The sequence below is a fragment of the Glycine soja genome, chromosome 11, assembly GCF_004193775.1.
Source record: "Glycine soja cultivar W05 chromosome 11, ASM419377v2, whole genome shotgun sequence".
Lineage (NCBI taxonomy): Eukaryota > Viridiplantae > Streptophyta > Magnoliopsida > Fabales > Fabaceae > Glycine > Glycine soja.
In genome coordinates this window covers 30,182,793-30,207,337 of record NC_041012.1, presented here as the reverse complement: position 1 = coordinate 30,207,337, position 24,545 = coordinate 30,182,793, and the positions used below count along the sequence as shown (strand labels likewise).

Here is a 24,545-nt window from a genome sequence, read left to right as displayed (position 1 = left end):
TCCATAATTCATAGGGAGTTTTATCTAGTCGTTTATGGGGAACTCTATTTAGTATATAACAGGCCGACAAAATGGCTTCCCCCCACATTTGGGTAGACATACCAGAACTTAATAACATAGCGTTCATCATTTCTAGTTATTACTACTTTGTCAGCTTCAAAAACCAATTTTAATCCAGCTCTATTTAGACAACTACCAGAAATTAGGTTCCTACGCAGAGAGGGAACATACAAAACATCACTCAAAGATAATGTTTTTCCAGAAGTAAGTTTAAGGAGAATCTTTCCTTTACCAAGCACTCCAGCTGTAGCTGAATTTCCCATGAAAACACATTCTCCGTCATCAGCATACTCAATCTGGTGAAAAGGCTCTTTGTTGGCGCATAGGTGTTTAGAAGCACCGGTATCTAGAATCCAGTCCACCTTGTTGTCGACCATGTTTGCTTCCACTACCACAACAGCTATCACTTCTTCATTTTCTGCTAGATGTGCTTGAGGAGCATGTGGTGCAGCAGGTTTCGAGTTGTTAGATTGTTGTCCCTTCCTCAGTTTGCACTCATAGGCTTTATGACCTGTTTTGCCACAAACATAGCACTCACCCTTTCTTTTCTGAATCTTGTTATCACCTTTGTTGATATTAGTGTGTGTTTTCTTTTGTCCTTTTTTCTGAAATCATTTTTCTTTTCCTTTTGACCTGTATTGATCAGCAAACTCAACAACATTAGCATTAACTGAATTTACAGAATGTAAAACATGCTTATCTTTAAGTCGGTTGGCCTCCTCTGTCTTTATATGATTTATTAATTCTTGAAGTGACAAGTCCTTCTTCTTGTGTTTCAGTTGGTTGCGGTAGTCACTCCACGAAGGTGGAAATTTTTCTAGAAGCACATTAGCCTGCAATATCTCACACATCTTCATTCCTTCATTTAGTATATCACCAACTAGATTCTCATACTCATGAATCTGCTCCATGATTGGTTTGTCATCCATCATTTGGAAACGCAGCCAATTTCCTACCACATATTTCTTTCTTCCAGCATCGTCATCGCCGTAACGTTTCAGCAGAGTGTCCCATATTGTTTTCGCAGACTTTTGATTAATGAAAAGATCAAACAGATTATCTGCCATATGAGTTAGCAGATGACCTCTAGCAATTTTGTTGTCCTTTTCATATTTCTTCTTTGCTTCTTCGTCAGCTTTCTTGGTTTCTGCAGGAAGCGGTGTGACGACAGGGGTAGCAGGAGTTTCAGGAGTAGATGATTCAGAAGCGTTGACATCAGCGGGAGGATCTTCAAATAGCACATAATCAACCTCTAAGGCTTCAAACAAAATCAATAGTTTTTGAGACCATCTCCTATAATTTGAGCCGTCTAGAGGTTCTATTTTCAACATATCCGGAATGATTTTTGACAGACTTCCAGCCATTTCTATTTAGTACTTGATGCAAGGAAAAAATGAACTTTTGCTTTCAAATTGTTGGAAAAACTTGAAGTCAGAAGTACAAAATAGAAAAATATAACACAGATTGGAGGTTTGTTGTGCCGTGAAAAATCAGTGCCTTGAAAGCAAAATTCGGCTAGACCTTGATGCAATCTAGTTTGCCGACTGCTCCCCAAGGTTAACACAACGAGCCTATGAACATGTGCACTCGTGGCCTTAGGTTATGGAAATCACAGAGCAATTGCCCAGAATTTTAGAAGTAGATAATAAGAAAAGAATTGAAATTATTTTCTACCCTTGCAAGACTATGACAGTCCTCTTTTAATAGCAAAACAATGAAAAACCTCTTTTTCTTTTCCTGTCCACAAATCATAATTATTAGCTACACATTTAACAAATTGACCGTTAGAGAATTGCTAATAAAGTGGAGGTTATGCTATTTGATTTATAGCTAATCAAGAGCATTAAAAAAAAGGAAATATTTGTTAAAAGAATAACAATCAAAACTGTTTAAAATCAGTTAGGAAATTTGGGAATAAATTGTGGCTTCAGTTTGCCATTGTCCAACATAAACTACCAAGTCAAAATAATGGGGACCATGCAGGACCAATCTCTCCTCGAAGAGAACTAAGATAAGGTGACTCAGTGCCACCCTACCTTTACATTCTTTGCATAGAGGGGTGCTCCTCTCTCCTTAAAAAACCTAAGTGCATGGGAGATATTCATGGTATGAAGGTGTGCAAAGGGGCCCCTATCCTCTCACACCTTTTATTTGTGTGACGATTGTTTTCTATTTTGCATGGCATCAGAGAAATAAGCAACTACACTCACTCAAATCCTTGATACCTATGGAAGGGCTTTTGACCAAATGATTAATTTAGACAAGTCATAAAAAATTTTCAGCACCAACACTCAACAATATTTGACGCAAACAATCACGTTTCTTTTGGGTGCCTCTACAATCATAGGGTCTAGAAAATACTTAGGCCTCCCATCTATCATAGGCAAATGAAATAAAGCAAATTTCAGTTGTCTAAAGGATCGAATTTTGAAATGCATCAATCACTACTAGAGAAAGTATCTTTCCAAAGCTAGTAAAAAGGAAGTTCTAATTAGGCAATCCCTTCATATTGCATGAGTATCCACTTGCTTCCAACCACTCTAGAGGATGAGATTTAAATGATGCAGAATTTATTTTGGTGGGGATCAAAAGGTGCATCAACAAGAGGAATAAACTGGCTCAATTGGGACAAGCTTTCCATGAAGAAGAAGTTTGGAGGTATAGGATTTTGTAATCTCCACGGATTCAACCTAGCCATGTTAGGAAAGCAGGGCTGGAATTTGATTAATAACCCACATACTACAATTTATAAAATTCTCAAAAATAAATATTATCCAAATGTTGGATTCTTAGATGCCAAACTAGGGCATAAACCAAGCTATACATCATATAGTATTTTTGCTTCACATATATTGGTCGAAGAAAGCAATTAGTGCAGAAAAAGTGATGGTAGCTCTATAAACGTTTGGACCCAACCTTGGGTGCGAGCATCAACAAGCCCATATATCACTTCATCAACCCTGCTCGATCTTGATGATCTCAAAGTCAGTTCACTCATCGACAACCAACAACGATGTTGGCGTCAAGATGTGCTACAACAAATTTTCAATGACAACGACCAATGAAATTTTGCTTCCCTCCCCCTGTTGAACAACGAAGTCAATGATAAAATCTTATGGAGATTAACTGAAAATGGTAAGTACAACGTCAAATCATCTTACCACAATGTCATAGAAACAATTGTCCAAAATAACAACTTAAAGGTAGCTGAAAATTGAAAAAACCTTGTCTGGAAATTACAAGTCCAACCCAAGGTAAAGCATTTCTTATAGCGTGTTCTTAGAAATTGTCTTCCTACTCGTGTTAGGCTCCATACCAAGTGATTCGCGTGCCCTTCTACTTGTTAATGTCATGAAAAGTTAGAGAATGACTTACACATGTGTTTCGGTTGTGAACATGTCCAAAGTTGTTGGACTTTGTAGTTTAATTAAGCCAGAATTCTACCAGGTTGAACCCACAATCAAGCTAACATTTAAGCTCTTAGAAACCAATAATTGAGTAATTCCATTCTCCAATCAAGAATGCTATGGTTCTGTGGTGTATTTGGAAAAGGCAAAATGAAAAACTAAGGAATTAGGTAGACACTACTCCAAACATCTCAATCTCTATCATTATGCAATTCCTCCACAAATGGAGCCATGCTCGAAAGATCTCTTAACTACCAAGAGAATTTTAAGCAGCTTATGCACACTCGCGATGGACAAAACCACAAAGGAAGTACTTGAACATCTCAATCTCTGTCATTTTGCATTGGTCTTTGTCTACGCATTGAGGAAGGAACCTTTATTAAGGCATAAACTATGCAAGATTCAGGAAGTCTAGAAGCAAAGGAAGCGAAAGCATATGCCTTACTCTGTGCTATAAAATGGGCACAAGAGTTAAACATCTCAAAGGTTTTTTTAAGAATGATTGTATGGCATTGGTTGATAATCGGCAAGCAAGTCAACATGGTTCTTCTTAATACCACATGATACTTCTTGAATGTAGAACAAGAATGATAGTTATTCCAAACTCAATGGTGAGTTTTGCTAAGAGACAAGCAAACCAAGTAGCTTATTCCATTGCAATGACTTCTCAGTTTAATGCTCGTATCCTTGAGTATGATTGCATTCCCAAATGTATCTTGTCTTTAATTCATAATGAAATGAAATAATATCGCTTCTCTTAAAAAATCAAAAATTTCTCTGGATGTCTGAATCTATAATAAGTTTATGAGATATGCACTGAATTTTCATTAACATCACACTCAAAGCTCATAAGTTTTCACATGTGAGTGTCATTTGATGTGATTTTTTAAATACACAGAGTTTTTTAACATTTCCAAATGTGCACTTAGTTTTTGTCAATTTTTCTTCTTCAAGATTTTAACAATTTATAATATTTTAACAAAGACATGGATCATGCTCGCTTATCCAAATATTATTTTATTTTGGAGGTTTTATTGGTTAAGGTAGTTGTAGGTTGTAGATGATTTTAATTTTGAAACTTTAGGAATAAATCTTTAATCACCTTAAATATAACTTTTAAAACAATTATTGATTTTTTAATTATATAATAATCTTAAATTAAATTACATTTAAAAAATTATTACACAAAAAGTAAATTCTAATTAATTTAATTGTTATTCGGCTTGGATATTAGGTGCAATTTTACAAATTCAATAATTAAAATGATGGACAAACCCATAAACAAGATGGGCTAAATTGAAGCCCCAAACTCAACATGCAGATTGTACTTAAAATAGTAACATACAATTTTATTTAGTAATTGAATAAATCAAATAAAATTAATCTTTATTACGTTTTAAAATTCAATCATACAAAAATAAAATAGTAATTGCTTCCATTTGCTTACTTCCTTTTTCTAATTTTTTTTCTACTACTGGTAAGCTTTCTTTGCTTTCTAGAACTAACTTTCAGCTATATAGCCTGATTGACTTCGGGAATTTGTTAGTTTAGCAATTTTGTTGTATCAAACATTGTGCCTTTGGGCTTTTTTTTCTGTTGAAAAGGCAGTAGATTATACAATCTCTTGAGTGATTCAATAATCAAATAACTAAAAACAAGTTAATTTTAAGATAATATTCAATTTCCTTAGTATTAGAAGTGTTTGGTAGGGTGAAAATAGGCCAAACAGTTCGTGAGGGGGTCATGTCTTACCTAAATTTGGCATTTTTTATAGGGCTATTGTTAAAAAACCTCATTGTTTGCTAAGTTAACCCTCTTTCTTGTTATTAAATTTGTTAGTACCGATTATACCCTTTAACCTTGTTTATACACCCCCAACAGAAGCGTGTTTCTCTACCTTGCAAACTGATTTGGGAGGAGAATTTCATCCGTTAGCACATTTTTTGGTTGACTGTGATATTAATCACAAAATTGTTTGCCCTCACACCCATCATCAAAATGGGGTGGTGGAAAGAAAACAAACACATGTGGTTGAACTTGGTCTTACCTTTTCACATCATGCCTCCTTGCCTTTAAAGTTCTGGAACTTTGTCTTTCTCACATTTGTTTACCTCATAAACAAATTTCCCAAAGCCTCTCTTAACTTTTCCATACCTTATCATGTTTTCTTTAAGAAATCTCATTATTACAATTTTTTAAAAACCTTTGGTTACTCTTGTTTATTCTTCTTTTGGGATGGTGAGTGTTCATCAGATAGGTTAAATATCCTTACTCAAATTATGAACCCTGAACCTCTTTGCACCACCAAATACTCATCCTAAACGCAAACTAGATCCAAGTCAGGTATTCATTTACTTAGTATTAATCCTTCACTTCTTCTAACTCGTTGTGAACCAAAGAATGTGAAACATGCCTTGACTTATCCAAAGTGGTTGTCATCTATGCAACTAGATTGTGAAGCATTGATGAAGAATCATACTTGGAAACTAGTACCTCTTTCATCTAATTGGAAGGCCAGTGGATATTTAGGATGAAAAAAATGAAAATGGTTCAATAAATAAGTATAAAGCTCCTCTAGTTGCCACTGGATTGAATCAAGTCCAAGGGTTTGATTTTTCATAAACCTTTTCTCCAGTAGTAAAACCAATTACTATTAGACTTATTTTTACTTTAGCCATTTCAAATCAGTGGGATCTTGCTCAATTAGATTTGAATAATATTTTTCTGAATGGCTTACTTAATGAGACTGTTTACTTGTCTCAGGCTCCTGGATTTCAACAATCTAACACTTCTTTAGAGTGCAAAGTGAATAAGCTTTGTACGGCCTTAAGCAGGCCCCCAAACAATGGTTTAAAAGACTGTAATCTACTATCTTCAGTTTGGTTTTGTGGAAAGAAAGTGTTATCCCTCTCTTTTCATTTACAAGACTGCTTTTCAAACTACTAATCTCTTAATCTATGTAGATGATATCATCATTAATTGTAGCTCTTCTTAGTTGATTCAACACCTTACCACTCAGCTCAACTCAAAATTTTCTCTTAAACAACTTGGTCAACTAGATTACTTTCTTGGCATTGAGGTTAAATCTCTTTCTAACTAGTTCTTACTTCTCACTCATAACATGTATACAATGGATTTACTACAGAAAACTAATATGATAGAAGCTTAGTTAATCCCTCTTCTCCTATGGCCTTCAATTGTAAACTTCCTAAAATAGGCTTTACAATACTTGACCATCACTAGACCTGAGATCAGTTACTCTATGAATAAGGTTTGCCAATTTATGGCCAATCCTTTAAAGTCACATTGAACTACAATGAAAACAATCTTAAGGTACATGAAAGGTACAGTTTTGCATGGTCTTCATCTTCAAGTTGTTGTTTTAGGTCAACCTTACTCTGTTCAAGCCCTTTGTGATGCAAATTGGGCATCAAATGTTGATCACTGAAGGTGAATTTCAGGTTTTGCCATATATTTGGGCCCTTATCATATATCTTGGTGGACCTGCAAGATCAAGTGCAAAGGCAAAATATCGTAGTTTGGCATAAACTACTATAGAATTATCCTGGATTCAGACCGTGTTTAAATGAGTTGTAAGTTTCCTTCAACACACCCATTATATTATGTGACAACCAAAGTGTTGTTGCTCTTGCCCACTAAAGTTAGTTATTGACAACTGTTGACACCTAACTCAATAGATTTGCAACACAAAAATTAGTACCCTAAAATAAAGGAATATTTTAATTGGTTATTTGTTCAATGAAAGAGTAAAATATAGTTCCTTTTAATAAGATAATAAAATAAAGAAAAATAGAGTAAATAATAGGCTAAGAATACCCTAGCTATAAATACAATCATATTAGATCAATTTTTACATCTCTACGCTCTATGCTCTTTCTTCTTCTCAAATTCGTTTTCCCTTCTTCCTCTCCCAAAACCGTATCTTTCTCCCACATACACCCAAATATGTCCCAGAAAAACTATGATCCTAGACTCGTTAACCGTTAGATCACCGTGAAATTTGGACACCACCTTTGCAACTCATTTTCTCAATATCTCGAAGTTGGGATATGTGAAATAATGTTTGTAGAGAGAGAAATGTCACTTGCACAGAGACAGTGAAATTGAGGCTCCAATCCATTCTCCTTCTCTCTAATGCTTGAAAACCCTAGTAGAGCAATCATAAGAATGTAAGAAAAAAGGTTTTCAAAAATAGTGGAATAAAAGGATCTATTTTGTATTTAAATTATATTATAAACAGATGACATATTAAAATGTGCACCTGTTGATGAGCTCTTGAAGCAAAAAATTCTTCAATAGTGTGAAGACTCTATGTGTATCCACACTGAGACTAACCTCTATTCGCCAACAACTTTGAGAAGTGGAAAAAAATAAGAATAGAGAAGTGATATTCAGAGTATGGTATTACTGTCAAACCCTTCTGAGTTACTGTAATAATTTATGGATAGCATGAATACTAATCAAGGTAGACATCTAGCAACACTCCTTAACGTCTGGATAGCATGAAGTAGCAATAAAAGAGTACTGTAATAATTTCTTCCATCTTTACAGTTCTGGGTTAACTCTAGAGTATGATATTACTGTCAAACCCTTTTGAGTTAACTCATAACGACTTAAGAAACTCATTTCTTCTTTCATTTAATTTTCCTGGCCAGGATATAATTTTATTCATAGAGCTCAAACTCATTACCAAGAGTTGATGAATTCCTTCTTGATTAATCATTAATTCTGCAGGTATTTAATCATATTCAATATCCATTCAACAAGTACTCTAAAGCATTAGGTGTTCAGAATCAAAATACAACAAATAACCTATTAATTATATGACAATCTTAGGTCAAAGAAAGCTATTATACCTCTTCTTGAGAATTTTCTATTGACAGTTTATGGTAAATTTTAACCATTAGAAAATTTCAATTGAGTCAGTTCAATGATCACATCAACATGTGACTCATCTATATATGCAAATTAATAAATGAGATCTATTAATATTTATCCAATAAATATTATCACATATATATTAATCTATCCAGATTATTGATATCCTATTTACAATAATCCTATGATCAAGAACGGTTTACATTAAAATTAGAACAAACTTGTTTCTCACTATCATAATCTCTATTATAATAACAAGTCTTTAATTTTAATCAAGGACATTATCAAATGGACCATTGAATCAAATAGTAAAATATGACAATGAAAACAAAATAATACTTTATTATTAAAATTAGAATTGATTTCATGATGACTTGGATTGTGGTCATACAAATTTATTCCCAACAAAGAAAAGTTTGAGAAATCTTAGGGAACCACTAAAGATGTCACTATCGTTGTCGAACTACACACGTGAGCCCGCTTAGAGGTACGAGATGAGTTTATTGCAATTGGGATTAGAATGAACATGTGTAGGAATCCTTAGAGGATCAAATTGGGGTTTATTTTGGGATTTTTATTGTAATGTAATTCTTACATTAAGACTATAATTACGAGATTGTTATGTTTGATGGACCAATTGATGTCATGATGCGAATTGATTGATATAATTGAGTGCTCTTGGTGTTTGACCTATGACTTTGATTCCTTTAATTTTGATATGATTATGTGAAATTGTTTGAGGGATTTTACTCCTCATGTTGTGAGAAACATTTTTGTATAATTTGTTTGTATTTTGGACAAAATTTACTAGATTACCGTGATAAATTGTTATATTGGGATCATGAAATTGTAATTGACATTGTGTGCAAGTGAGAAATTGAATATGTGATGGAGATATTGTATGCATTGAGTTGTGAATTATGAGCTATACAATCATATAATTGTAAGACCTTTAAGGGTAACGAGTTTTGTGCGACGAGTTTTGTGATGGGATCCACTGTGGGAACCCGACGAGTTGAATCACTTTGAGGCGCATCAAATTAAAATGATTTTGAAAACAATTGAGTAGTTGTGTACATTGCATAATTCATAGGTAGAGTTTGTGTTTGTGCCATGTATATATTAATATTGTGATGTGTATATGATTCATGAGGTGTGATAACATGTTGCCTTGGGATTATAACATTGTGATTGAGATTGGGCATATGTGATAGATTTAGTATGTGTTTAATTGTAAGATACATGCATATTGAGATGTTTTGTGCATTGAGTTGTGAGCTATAAACCGTACAATAACACGATTATAAAACCTTTTAAGGGCGAAGAGTTAATACACAATGAGTATTATGATGTGATCTACTGTGGGAACCAGACGAGTTTAATAACTTTGATGATGCGCAATGAGTATTGTGATGGGATCCACTAAGGCAACCTGACAAATTTAATCACTTTGAGGTGCGATGAGTTCAAATTATTTTGAGAACAATTAAGGAGTCATGTGTTTTGTACAATTCATAGATACAGTCTGCATGCTAAAATATTTTCTGGGTTGGACCTGAATCAAGAGGAAGAGGTCCTAATGGACTCTTCAGAGTCTAGGCCTTGGGAGAAAATACACCCGGTTTGAGTGCTCCTTTAAGTTTGTGCTAATCCCACATGGTTAAAGCATTCTCGGAAAATAGTGTGACCCTGACTGGTTTCCCTATGATTTTACCAAGTGAGAGGAACCTAACTTTCTAGTGTGTGGTTGATATTGTCATGTACTCCTAAGCACCCAACAAGTTTTTGTCACTGACATGATACCACATTGCATATAGGATTGAGTCAAAGTGTATCTGTTGCATAGTGCCTGTGTAATGATCATTGTAACTTGTTACGTGATGGTGGGTATTGAATTGTGTGAATGTGAGATGTTGTGTTGTACTTGAGATGTGTTGTTCTGAACATGTGATTAATGTGAAGGTGTGGAATGTGATTTTGTGATTAAATCCTTGGAATAAGTGATTAATGAGTAGTAAAATGACATGCATTGTGCTAAGTTGAGCTTATTATACTTATATGATATTATAGTATATGTATGTTTGTGTGTGTGTGTGTGTTTTCTTTTATCTTTACTTGTTTAGGAATGTGATAAATCACTCCCTATGTGTTTTTTGTATTTTGATCTTGTGATGATCTCGAACCTTGTGCTCGTGGGAGTAGATGGTTAGGTGGATGACTTTAAAGAACCTTGTGCTAGAGGACACTATGACACAATTCTCTGATTGGATGTGACATTAGGGCATTTTCAATTGCATGATGTTCTAAACATGTTATTTTACTTTATTTTATTCCACTGCTTAACTTGAGTTTTATTTTGTAAACTTGGACGGCCTTGTTCTGAGCCGGATATGTTTTTAATAAGTTTTTTTTGGTAATAGTGTAGTGAATGTGACCTTTTTACCCACTTGAATTTGTTTATGTGATTTGAATAAAATTGATTTAATTAAATTCTGCATATTTATATGCTTTTCTTATTTATATGTATGTTGGGTAGACTGTGTTATACTATTGCTATGGGTGATATCTATATCTATATTATATACACCTAAAGCAAACACAAAAATAAGTTTTTGACAGGTGTCAACTTGTGAGCAATCCATCCAAAAATTACTATCTCCATTATTTACTATTTTAGGAATTGCAATAGTAAAATAAAATGGAGTATAATAAAAGTGAATTACCAATCTAAAACAAAGACAAAATGCAAAGGCAAAGGCAAAACAACAAGGAGGAAAACTAAACAAAACGCAAAGGCAAAACAACATAAAGGAAAACCAAACCCAACGTAAAGGCAAAACATCATAGAAGAAGAACGTGTAGGGGGGAGACAGAGAGCAAGAGAAGGCTACCCAGAGAGCATAGTTTTCACCCAAATAGAAAAATAAAGTGATAGTAGTTTGAATAGGGATTTGACCACACTTACAAAGGTATGCGAATGCTGGAAACGGAGGAGAGTCCTCCAAATAATGTATGCACACTTACAAAGGAGTCCAAATTTAGGTAAGTTTGTAGCTGTTATGTCATTTTGAAGTTCAAATAAAATAGGTTTAGGGATTTCACAACTATTCCCTTCTCTCTCAAACCCTAATCTGATCCACTAATGAACAAATTTTTAATTTTTAATTTCAAATGTGATTTTTGATGGAGGGATAGGGTAACGTATTTTGAACCTTATAAATAGATTCAAAATTTTAGTGTGAAGTGCACAAACCATTCTAGCTATCACTGTATTTTCCTAAATCCATAAACCCGTATATCCATAATTTTCATAATGGCCAACAATCATAACATTGTTGTTGAGATTGATGCTACTAGAGAAAACTGGAAACTATGTGTTAGGGTTGTTCGTTTGTGGTTGGTTCCTAATTTCAAAAATAAAAAACTATCACACTCCTTGGAGATGGTATTGGTAAATTCTCATATGGGTGGTTTTCTTCAATGTTACAACTTTTTGTTTTCATATATTTTTTAAATGCAATGTAAAAAATATATGGAAACAAAATCTGGTAACATTAAAGAAATCAAGGAAGGAAATTTATTTTGTTGGAAGATAGAATCCACACCACTGTGAAGAGGACATTGGTTTACAAATTTCAAAATGAAATCAAGAAAGGAAAATGTTATTCCTTCCATCTGATGGGTGTTGCTTCTAATATTGGTGGTTTCAAGACTAACCACCATCCTTACAAACTCATATTTCAATTTAGCACCAAGGTCATATTGTTAGAGGATGGTGCAGTCCCAAACATTGTGTATGATTTGGTGCCTATTTCTACAATCATGGATGGTGGTCTTGATGTTGATTATTTAGTGGGAAAGGTTGCTCTTCTAAATTCAATAAATTTTGATTTGATTATTATTTCTACTATTATGCTCTTGTGATATTTGTTGGATAAGATGTCATGGGACTATTCACTAGAGTTGGAAATGAGGGAGAGAACGAAAAGGATGGCAAGAAGACCAAGATGAATGTGATTCAACTTGAGGATGAAAGATATATTTCTTTGGAAGTTTATTTATTCTTATGTTTTATTTGTCTATTTAAAATAATGATTGTGTACAAGCAGGGTGAGGATAGAGTGTACTCTATTCGGAGAATATGTTGACAAGTTGAATGCTTCCTTGCTTCTAGAGAAGGTACAAATACTATAGTCATAGTGTAGTTTGCCAAAATGAAGTCCTTCAAAAGTATGAGTTTTGGTTTTGTATAAGAAATAGAAAAAAATATAAAAATATTTGTTCATATTTTTAATTTAATGTTTTCCTTTGTTTTTGTTTCACTAGACAAATATTTGTTTTTAAGTCCTTCAATTTCTGCTTTTTAATTATACTTAATGCTATTATCGTATTGCTATTAGGTAATCAAAACACTTCATTTGTTGGCAACATGAGAATGAAAATATCAAAAATGAAAAATAACAATTTTTTTGTTGTTGGCAAAGGTTAATGGCTTGATTTGTTTTGGGAGTGTCGGGTATGTGATCTTAGGTTCTGATTTAATTTATCTCGACAACATGAGGCTAAAGGAAACAATGGTGTGAGCAAACTACGCATACTTGGTGGCAAAGCTCAATTGTTAACTTTTGTTTTTCGATCATCGTAGTGCATAGCATGTGATCTTATGTTTTGCTATAATATTTTGCATCAATTATTAATTTCATTCAAGCAATGAAAGTGGCTTTGTGATGGTCTTTGTTGCAAGACTACTCGTATTTGGAGAATCAGATTATTTCCTTTCAAGAATTCCTCTATTGAAATTAATTGATTGGTCTTCAACTTCTAATTTTGTTTCTATTCATCGATACTAATTTTTTTATGATTTAGTCTTAAAGGTCGTCAAATTTTAAGTTTGATAACATTTTGCAGATATTTATAACTTTTTGTAGTAGTTGCTTCATGTTGAGTTTATTTAAATATTTTAGATACATATTTTCTTAAACAAAATTAATATCAAATTCTAAAATTTTGAACACTACAAGTGTGTTACTCAAGTCCTTGAAATGTTATTTTCTCTCTTAAGCTTTTGTTCTTAGCACAGGATGTGAAGAACTTAGATTTCAGTGCCACCAAGATGTTTGTTCAAACAATATAAAGATGAATCATTTCATCTCATTCTAAGCTTAAAAGTCTCATTTGCTGCCTTTTGACATGATGATATAGTTCCATCACCAAGATAAATCCATTGTGAAGAGAGAATAAATGAAATCACAAAAGAACTTTTGTCTTGATGGATAAATCCTGCATGGTTATTTTAACACTTTTGCCATTGATAAATTTCTTAATATGCTAACGAAACAAAATATAATATATATACATATATATATATATATATATATATATATATATATATATATATATATATATAAAATATGAAAGTTTTCATTTAATTTACATAGATGAAGAATTTACTTCAAATTATATTAATATCTATATTATCACTGTGAAAATAGTTTTTTGTTATAATAATTTTATGACTTTCTGTTTTTCTTACTTAAATAATTTATTTGATTTGATTTGATATCAAAATTTTGTAAAATTATATCACAAATAATATCATAAATAATGTTGAGCCAAACAGTGAAACTTCTTTACAAAAAGCTTCTTATTTTTAAAGATAAAATAACAAAAAAGGAAAATATTTTTTAGAAAATTTAATATTTATGGTTATACTCTCAATTATTTTATCCAACTTTTAATTTAAAGAATGTTTAAAGTAAAAAAATAATAAATAATAAACAACTTCTACTTATTTTTTATTTTAACTTAAGTAACTTTTAAGAAAGAAAAAAAAATAAGACTGGGCCAAACGGTATCTTAGTATTAAATATGGAATGAGCTATAAATGCATGTTGGTATTTAACAAGGATGGGCCAAATTCCATAAAGATAAGAACCGGGTGAAAACAACTATAAAATATGTTCTGTCTAAGGAAGAGAATGACATTCTCTTTGTCTCAAAGGCAGAATTGATGCAATCCTACCTCGCAAGGACATTGGATAGAGAACTCAAATAGATTGGGTCAGAGATGCAAGAGAAAACCCTAGGGTTCTCACGACCCTTTGGATAAAAATCCGAAGTTACTCCAAAAATTTATTTCCTAATACTATGTCTAAGTTTATATCCAATTTTCCAAAGTGATGTGACATGTTGCAAAAAATGTTACAATAAACTCTGTTTTATGGGTACCCATTTGATTACTATCTAACCCCATAAGATACTGCATGATAAGTTTTCTATTGGAGAAATGATGCCTGAGACACAAAGTGCATAGAATAAAACCAATTAAAAGGACACTAAATACTTAAGCATATAGAATTTCTTAATGACCTCCAAATATATTGGAACAAAATGATTGAGCAGCAGACAAGTCATAGCAATAATATTTTGCTTGAGTCATCCACCATTTTCATGCAACACATTTTCTATTAATCTCCTATGCTTCTCACTTTAACACAAAATTTCACTTATAAAGACCCAAAATTTCCCATTTTCTAATCAAATAGATCTTCCTTGGTATTCACATTTGAATAATATAATGGCAAGTCTCATGTATATATATAAAATAAAATTTCCACTTAGCCAATCCAATTCCTTTACCTTCTCCTCCCATTACACAACTCGGAGAACCAAAAATGACATCTCTAGCATGAAAGTGAGATTCTCTGGAGAATGAGTTATTTCAATCTACACACTGAAGGCTACGTGGGAAATTTTAGACCAATAAAAACAATATGAACATAATAGGTTTCCGAAAAGGCCATTAACTAATGTTCAGCCCACTAACTTAACCGGTGATTCTCCAATTTCCCAGCATGCATTATTTGTTGAAATACCCTCCTTTATCTAAAAAATCTCCTGTACAGCAGACACAATATAAGAATAAAATTATCATAATAAAACCTACGCTCCAAACTATATAAAACTCAAATATGGAATATAAAAATGGTATAAATCAAGCCTAGGTTCTTGTCCAATTGAATATCACAGTCTGACAGAGTTCTGAAGCACGGCCAAACCTTTGTACAAACAGAATACACCAATGATTAACTAAACATCAAACAGATTATATCATGTGCCAAAAGCAATCCAAGGAACACTTTCTTTTAAAATGTATATTTTACCTTAAAAGATGAAAGTGGTCTCTACCGAAATTGAGGCACACTTGGTTCTAATGACGTTGAAATCCTTCATGCCCATACCAGCATTGCATAACATTTTTCCCTCTTCACGACAGAAGTATCCCTTGTCGAGCAAGCACTTCATGAGTTGGAACCACTCAGGCCAAGGATGAGCAAGCTTGAGTATTGGCTGCTGCGCCGAGTGCAAGACTACGAGTTGTGTTAGGTTTGGGAGCAAGACTGCGAGGTCACTAACCATAGAACTTAGACACCGCTTTTTGTCCAAACAATATATAAACTCAGTATTAGGGACATTAGACCTCACTCATTCAAACAAGCGGCTTATATCACCTTCGTGTGTTATATATACACCATTTTTGGAAACGCATTATATTCTACGCGATATATTGAAAATTTAGGCATTGTTCCAATAGAATTCAATTCATTAAAATACACCCAGTATAAATTTTTTTTACATCATATAATCATAAAATGCAGAATAAAATGCAGTGTTTGATTAACTTTCACATGCAGAACTGCAGAAACCAAAATCAAAAGCTAAAACAATATAATAAATGAATTTCAATTGCAACACATCTACAGAATTGAAAAAATAGAGATTGCAAAGAATATATATAGCAACGATTCTCATGCATGATAAAATCTACACTCACATTAAGAAGAATACCAATACTTCGACAAAAAGCAGAAAACCAGAGCCATTAACACGCAAAATTCTCTACTGCAACAAAATGTTCTAGAAATTCAAAAAAAGACAAATTATCTGCATTTGAAGATCAGAAATTGGCAATTGTTATCAGTCATTGTGATTCCCCAAAAACGGAGCAATGAAAAACTCATCATGTCTCTCAACATATAGATGAATTCGCAAAAATTCATAAAGAGAGAAATAAGGCACAAGGCAATTTCAAAAAGAAAAAATTAACTATCAGAGACTTAATCACATGATAAATACCAAATGAATTAATCCAACCTTATTGTTGCTTAAGTTCAAGCAGTGCTGAAACTGATTATTTGTCAACCTTATAGAGAAATAAGGCAAAAGGCAATTTCAAAAAGAAAAAATTAACTATCAGAGACTTAATCACATGATAAATACCAAATGAATTAATCCAACCTTATTGTTGCTTAAGTTCAAGCAGTGCTGAAACTGATTATTTGTCAACCTTATTGTTGCTTAAATCAAGCAGGGGCTGAAACTGATTCTTTGCCGGTTATCAACTTTTGACAGACGGTTGCTCACTGTGCCTGCAGCAATATTACCAACAAGATCTTAAATTGCCGAATTTAATATATACAAGAGATGATGGTTTAACATCTTACTCATAATATTAATAGTGATACTCTTGTAACCGACTTAGCTTTTAGCTCTGTGTTCTACCAAGCACCGTTATAATCCCAGTTTATTCATATCTGCTTTTTTCAATAATAAATTAGCATCTAATAGACTAGAAGCACATTAAAATATTAAGTAAAACTCGCAAAAACATAACTCAATAGTAACCTAGGAATGACTGGAAAGTAATATAATCAATGAATCAAAGTGGGTACATAAAAGAAACAGTAAAAATAGATCTATAGCATGAAACTCCCTATTCAATTTAAATAACAAAATTTAACAAAACAAATGGATGGATATGTTACTCTCATGGCCAGTCCCAAATGATAAATGCGACAACACCACTCCACAAGCTAATGGAATATGAGACTGCTCCGGCAGAGATGTCACCAATGAGGGTGGTGCCATCAACAAGTGAGCATTGATTTATAACAGTTACTATATACAATTTGTTTGCTCTCCAAAAAGCATGAGACTCCTCCTAAGAAATCTCTTGTCAATAGAATTTAATTAAAATGTAATTATAATGCAAAATTTTTTACCCTACCTCCAATCACAAATTATATCTAGAAGACTGTAATAATTTCCATTTGTTAATATCAAAACCCTCCTCCTTTGTCCGGGCTTGGGACCGGCTATGAGAGCATAGGCAGAGTTAAAAACTTTTTTTTACAAGGGTTTGTCTAACTGATCCCAAGTAAAAATCGGGTTAAACCACCCCATTTCTAATGACCAATAAAATTTGGATATTTTTTTATATTTTGAATTCTATCATTAATGTTATGACTTTTACAATTAATATCATCTTTAATTTCTCTTTCATGTCATTTATTTATTTTCATATCATTTATGTATAAAATTAAAACTTTATAGTTGTTACTTAAAAGTTAATAATAAAAATTATAGTAAAATACATAAACATATTTAAACAAATTATAAAATATTGCAATCTTAATAATTATTTTTAATTAATTATAAAAATCTACATAAATTTTTTTCATTTATTTTAACTTTAGAAACATTTTAAGTTTAATTTCTTTTAATTGATTGAAATATGTAAAATTAACTTTTGGTAACTAGCTGTCATTTTACATATAGATTGTACCAACAATCAGATAGTAATGTCAAATGTAAAATGAGAACAATTTTATGTATTTCACTAAATTGAAAAAATTAAAATTCATTTTTCCAAAGCTAAAATAAATGAAAACTATATACCAAAAGGTTTTTTTCATGATAGATATTTACCTAGAGTGAATAAAAGAATAGATTTTTATAATTAATTAAAAATACTATTTATTAAGATTTTAATATTTTATAATTTATTTTACATATATTTATGTATTTTAGTATAATTTTAAGTATTAAATTTTAATTAATAATTATAAAATTTTAATTTTATACATAAATGATATGAATAAAAAATAAGAAATGAGATGAAAAAAATAATAATAAATGATATGAAAGAGAAATTAAAGACAATGCATCAAAGGTGATAGCCATATGTTCAAATTATAAAAGAATGGCCCAAACTCTATTGATCATTAAAGATAAGGTAGTAATTCAAACCCTTTTAAAATAATATAAATAATTTATTCTGCTGAATAACAGAATTCTCAATAAATAAATTATAATTCTGCTTAACAGAATTATCAATAAATTATAAACAAATAAATTATAAGTTATCATTAACAGCAGAATAAAAAATAAATAAATTATAAATTCACTTAAATAACAGCATTATAAATAAATTATGAATTCTGCTGAGTAACAGAATCATCATCAATAAATAAAGTATAATTCTGCTTAACAGAATTATCAATAAATTATAAACAAATAAATTATAAGTTATCATTAACAGCAGAATAAAAAAAAATAAATTATAAATTCGGTTAAATAACAGCATTATAAATAAATAAATAAATTATGAATTCTGCTGAGTACAGAATCATCATCAATAAATAAAGTATAAATTCAGCTCAGTGACAGAATTATAAATAAATAAATTACAAATTCTGCTCAGCAACACAATTATAAATAAATAAATTAAAAATTCTGCTAAGTAACAGAATTTTCATTCTCATCGATTTGAAAATTTCGGAAGTCTGACATGCGAATTTATTTCTGAAATGAACACTGCAGAACATATAAAAAAAAATCAAAACCTAAAAAGATTAGCTCAAGATTTCAATTTCTATAGGAAAATACCTAAATAAACAACAAAATCAAGAAATTCACAAGAAATATTACAATTAAATATTAAGAAACAAAAACAAGAATCCAAGGAAAGCACATGGGCGTACACTGAAAATAAAAATTCAAAGAGGAAACCCAACGAAAAGATGAAGAAATTCAGAATATAAAAATAAAAACATTATATTTATCATGATGATTCAGAAAAACAGACCAGCGTAAGAATCATCATGTCTATTCACTGATGGAATTTAATTTAATAGGCAATTTCAAGAACAAGAAAACAGTGAAGGAAAGCCATAAATAACGAAGACGACAATACGATTTCAGAAAGTGAACAATAGAAACAATAATAATCAGAGAGGAGAGTAATGGAATGAAGTAATGAGAGGCAGGTGATTAGGGTTTAGCATAAAATAAAGAAAAACGATTGAATAAAAAGCAGATAATAGGAGAAATGCTAACCTGTGTATTACGAATGAATTAGAGAGAGGGAGAGAGGGAGTGAGTTGCGGTGGAAATGAGATGGAGGTTGAGTTGAGAATGTGAATGTGAATGTGTATTTTATAACACGAGCGAGGAGGGTTTCTGCTAGCAATTGCAAATGGCAGTAAAGGGGTGGAGTGAAATATAGAGATGAAAGGCTGGAGATTGGGGTGAGAGATATGGATCGGACGGTGGGGAGAGGCGCATAGGAATCAATGTCAAATATGCACCGCGGACCTTTACCGTCCCTTTGATAGATGTCGACACTTGATCATGGCTTCACTTAATAAATCACTTTTATTCAACATTTTTTGTTATTTATATATTTTATATAAAACTTACTCGTCTTAAGACCATTTATTTCATCGATTTTATTCAGGTTTGTTTAACATTTTTTTTATTTAATGCAATATATATTTTATATAAAACATGACAAAAAAATCACTAATTCACTTAAAGATAGCAGAAAAAGAACCTAAAAATGACAAAGATAGAAGATATGATTTAAGAACGTGTAACAGAAAAAGAACCTAATAGAATCTAATAATGACAAAGAAGAAAATCTAATTTTTAAAAGAGTAAGAAAGAAATAAAGAACCTGATAGGATCGAAATATTTGGATTGAACAATAGATAGAGTCACTCGCAGTCTATATTTTTATAAGAAAACTCAGTCAAACGATAAAATATTTGGATTGAACAATAACAAGAAATCCTGAAACAATAATAATTTATAATTAATTAAAATATAAATAAAATCTTAAATTATGATAAACATATACACAATAAATTATAAAGAATAATAATTAATTAAAACATTATTTAAGCCTGACTCAATCCTATATTAAACCACCAAGTCCAATAAATAGCTTACTTACATATAAAAGAAAGGGCTTGTTATTTGCACATTCTTTGCTAAGTACACCACTGCCCATTTTATTTTTATTACCAATTATATCTTTTTAAATCCTATTTTTACTCTCTATATTTGTTACTTTTTAAATCCTATATTTTATCCAATCTTTATTATAAACGATTAACCTCTTTATTCATTATTTTTTAAATCTTTTTTATGTATTACTGAATTTTTCATAAAATATATGTGATACTATACATTTCCTCCTTGTGATAATACATTTCAATGTACACTTTATCTATTATATGGTGTGCATAATACTCCTTCTTTGTACACAATAAAAAATGTGTGAGAATATTCACAAATCAAAGTTGTTGATAGACATTAGTTGTCTTCTCACATTTTGTGTATTGGGAATTTTAGATATAGGAATTAGTCTTTTAATGTCTAATGTCAAAATAAGTATGCATCCCACCATTAGTGATAATTGTAGCTCTTAAAGGAAGGAATGTTCGATAACGGTCAAAAATCACTTTTTAAAACAACATTTATCAATTCCAAAAAGTAGTTTATAGAAATTTGTTTTAAATGTGCTAAAACATAGTTTTAAAATTACATTTTAGAACTTATATATGATTTTCTAGAAAATAAATTCCATAATTATGTGTATTTTATTAAAACATAGTCCTAAAAATTACTTTATGGAATTGATATATGTTGTTTTAGAAAGTATAGTTCAAAATTATGTTTTAAGAAATAAAAAAGATATAAATATAAAGGGGTATGTTAACATACCAAATTATTTGGACAAAAAACTTAACTACTTATTTTATGATAATAAATTTATTTATGGATAATAAGGTAATTTAATGTTTATATTTTAAAACTCATTTATTTCTCTCTCCCACTCATTCTTAAAATTTTTTAAAAAAATATTTAGGGAGAGCAGAGAGAATGTGTGCCACTAAATATATTCACCATATGGGATGCAAAACAAAAAGGAAAGACAATGAAATGACTTTGAAAATCGACATTAGCAAAGCTTTTGATAGAGCCCAATGAGATTATCTTCTGCGGGTGATGGATAAAATGAGATTTCACATAAAACAAATAAGTTGGATGAAGCTTTGTTTTAAAATTGTAAATTACCAAGTCAAAATAAATGGGAACCATGTAGGACCAATCTCACCTAAAAGAGGGCTAAGATAGGGTGACTCATTGTCACCCTACCTTTTCATTTTGTGCACAGAGGGATTCTCCTCCATCCTTAAAAAAGTCGAGTGTAGGGGAGATATTCATGGTATAAAGGTGTAGAGAGGAACACCTGTTCTCTCACACCTTTTATTTGGTGGCAATTGTTTTCTATTTTGTATGATATCAGAGAAAGAAACAACTAGACCCACTCAAATCCTTGATACCTATGAAAGGGCTTCTGGCCAAATGATCAATTTAGACAAGTCATATATTTTTTTCAGCACCAACACTCAACAATCTTTGAGGCAAACAATCATGTTTGGTTTGGGTGTCTCTACAATCATAGGGTCTGGAAAATACTTGGGTCTCTCATCTGTCAATGGCAGAACAAAGAAAGCAATTTTCAATTATGTAGAGGAACGAATTTGGAAATGCATCAATCACTGATCGGGGAAGTATCTTTCCAAAGCTGGTAAGGAAGTTCTAATTAAATCTTGTGCTCAAGCAATGTCGTCATACACCATGAGTATCTACTTGCTTCCAACAACTCTAAAGGATGAGATTCAAAGGATGTTGAATTGAATTTGGTGGGGATCGAAAGGTGCATCAACAAGAAGAATAAACTTAGCTCAATTTGGACAAGCTTTCCATAAAGAAGGAGTTTGGAGGTATGAGGTTTCATAATCTCCATGGATTCAACCTAGCAGGGTTGGGAAGAAGGGTTGGAATTTCATTAATAACCCAAATAATACAATTTCTAAAATTCTCAAAGCTAAATATTTTTCAAATATTTGATACTTGGATGCCAAACTAAGGCATAAACCAAGCTATGCATGGCATAGTATTTTTGCTTCACATATATAGGTCAAGGATGGTATTCTGTGGGGAATTGATGACAACTCCATCAATATTTGGAGCCAACCATGGGTGCCAGCATCAGCAAGACCATATATCACTTCATCTACCCCGCTCAGCCTTCAGGATCTTAAAGTCAGTCCACTCATCAACCACCAACAACAATGTTGGCATTCAGATGTGGTACAACAAATTTCCAATGACAATGACTAAAGAAATGTTGCTTCCCTCCCCCTGTTGAACAGTGAAGTCAATGATAAAATCATATGGAGATTAATTGCAAATGGTGAGTAGAACATCAAATCAACTTACCACAATGTCATGGAAATAATAATCCAAAATAACCACTAAAAGGTAGCTAGAAATTGGAACCTCATCGTGAAATTATAAGTACAACCCAAGGTAAAGTATTTTCGGATGGTGTGTTCTTAGAAACTTCCCTCTTACTCGTGTTAGGCTTCAGACCAAGAGAGTCACATGCTCTTCTACTTGTTGTTAATGTTATACCAATTCTGTGAACAACTTTCATATTTTCTTCAGCTGTTAACATGTCCAAAACACGTGGAAAGTTGTTGGGCTTTGGAGTTTAATTGAGCCAAAATTCTACCAGGTTGGACCTGCAAGCGAGCTAACCTTCAAGCTATGGGAAACCAGTAATTCCAATCTCCAATCAAGAATTGCTATGGTTTTGTGGTATATTTGGAAAAGACAAAATGAAAAACTTTAGAATGAGGTAGATACTACTCTAAACATCTCAATCTCTCTCACTATGCAATTCCTCCATGAATGAAGTCATGCTCAAAAGACCTCTCAACCACCAAGAGCAATTCAGACAATTGATGCACACTCACGATAGACAAAACCACAAAAGAAGTACTAGAAGATCAATATAGATGCAACACTTTTCATTGATGAGAACAAAGTTGGTATTGGTCACTGTCTACACAGTGAGGAAGCGAAAGCATGGGCCTTGCTCCATGCTATAAAATATGCACAAGAGTTAAACATCTCAAAGGTTATTTTTTGGATTGATTGTAAGCCATTGTAAGCCATTGGTTGATAATCTGCAAGCAAATTAATCAACATGGTACTTATGAATACCAGATGATACTTCTTTAATGTCGAACAGGGATGGTAGTTATTCCAAACCCAATGGTGAGTTTTGCTAGGAGACAAATAAACCAAGTAACTCACCTCTTGCAAGGGCTTCTCGGTTTAATGCTCGTACCCATGAGTATGATTGTATTTCAAATTGTATCTTGTCTTTGATTCTTAATGAAAAGAAATAATCTTGCTTCTCTTAATAAAATATATGCATGTTTGAATCCATAATGAGGTTATGATATGCATACTGAATTTGTATTAACACCATGCTTAAAGCTCATAAATTTTAATGTGTGAGTGTCATTTGATGAGATTTTCTTAAATAGGTTTGTTTTCAAACATTTACAAATGTGCACTTAGTAGCCTTAAAATGACCGTCAAGCCCATAAACAAGATGGCTAAACTGTGCCTCCAAACTCAAAATTAAGATTGTACTCAAAATAGTAGCATGCAATTTTATTTAGTAATTGAATAAACCAAATAAAATTAATCTTCATTACCATTTCAAATTCAACCATACAATAATAAAATAGTAATTGCTTATATTTGCTTACTTGCTTTTTCTAAATTTTCTAGGACTAGTAAGCTTTCTTTGCTTTCTAGAATTGACTTTCAGCTATATAGCTTGATTGACTTTGGGGCTTTGTTAGTTTAACAACTTTGTTGTATCAAACAATGGGCCTTTGGGCTTTTTTTTGTTGAAAAGGAAGTAGATTTTACAATTTCTAGAGCGATTTAATAATTGGGTAACTAAAAGGAATTTAATTTTAGGACAAAATGCAATTTCCTTAATATAAGGAGTGTTTATTAGGGTGAAAATAGGCCACGCAGACAATTAGGTGGCTTGCAGCCTAGCTGGGCCTGACCTTTTTAATAGGGCTCTTGCTAAATACATCTTCTTCTTTTCTATTTTAACCCCATTTTTTGTCATTAAATTTGTTATTACCATTTATATCCTTTTAACCTTGTTTC

At 31.9% G+C, this 24,545-nt stretch overlaps 1 long non-coding RNA gene and 1 other non-coding gene across 5 annotated transcripts; both read right to left on the bottom strand.

Moving 5' to 3' along the window:
- Positions 1-14,936: 14,936 nt before the first annotated feature.
- On the bottom strand, positions 14,937-19,702 carry LOC114376053. 4 transcript variants are annotated; one of them, XR_003658889.1, is made up of 5 exons: positions 19,545-19,702; positions 17,192-17,367; positions 16,871-16,960; positions 15,530-16,795; positions 14,937-15,263 (listed from the first exon to the last, which is right to left on the bottom strand). It is a non-coding gene; the product is annotated as an uncharacterized LOC114376053 (long non-coding RNA). The 4 variants fall into 4 exon arrangements; XR_003658890.1 differs by lacking the exon at positions 17,192-17,367 and having other exon boundaries at positions 15,530-16,569; positions 16,714-16,795; positions 19,545-19,700; XR_003658888.1 differs by lacking the exon at positions 17,192-17,367 and having other exon boundaries at positions 14,937-15,424.
- LOC114377726 lies at positions 18,939-19,031 on the bottom strand. The gene has a single exon (XR_003659165.1). It is a non-coding gene; the product is annotated as a small nucleolar RNA R64/Z200 family (small nucleolar RNA).
- Positions 19,703-24,545: the final 4,843 nt, after the last annotated feature.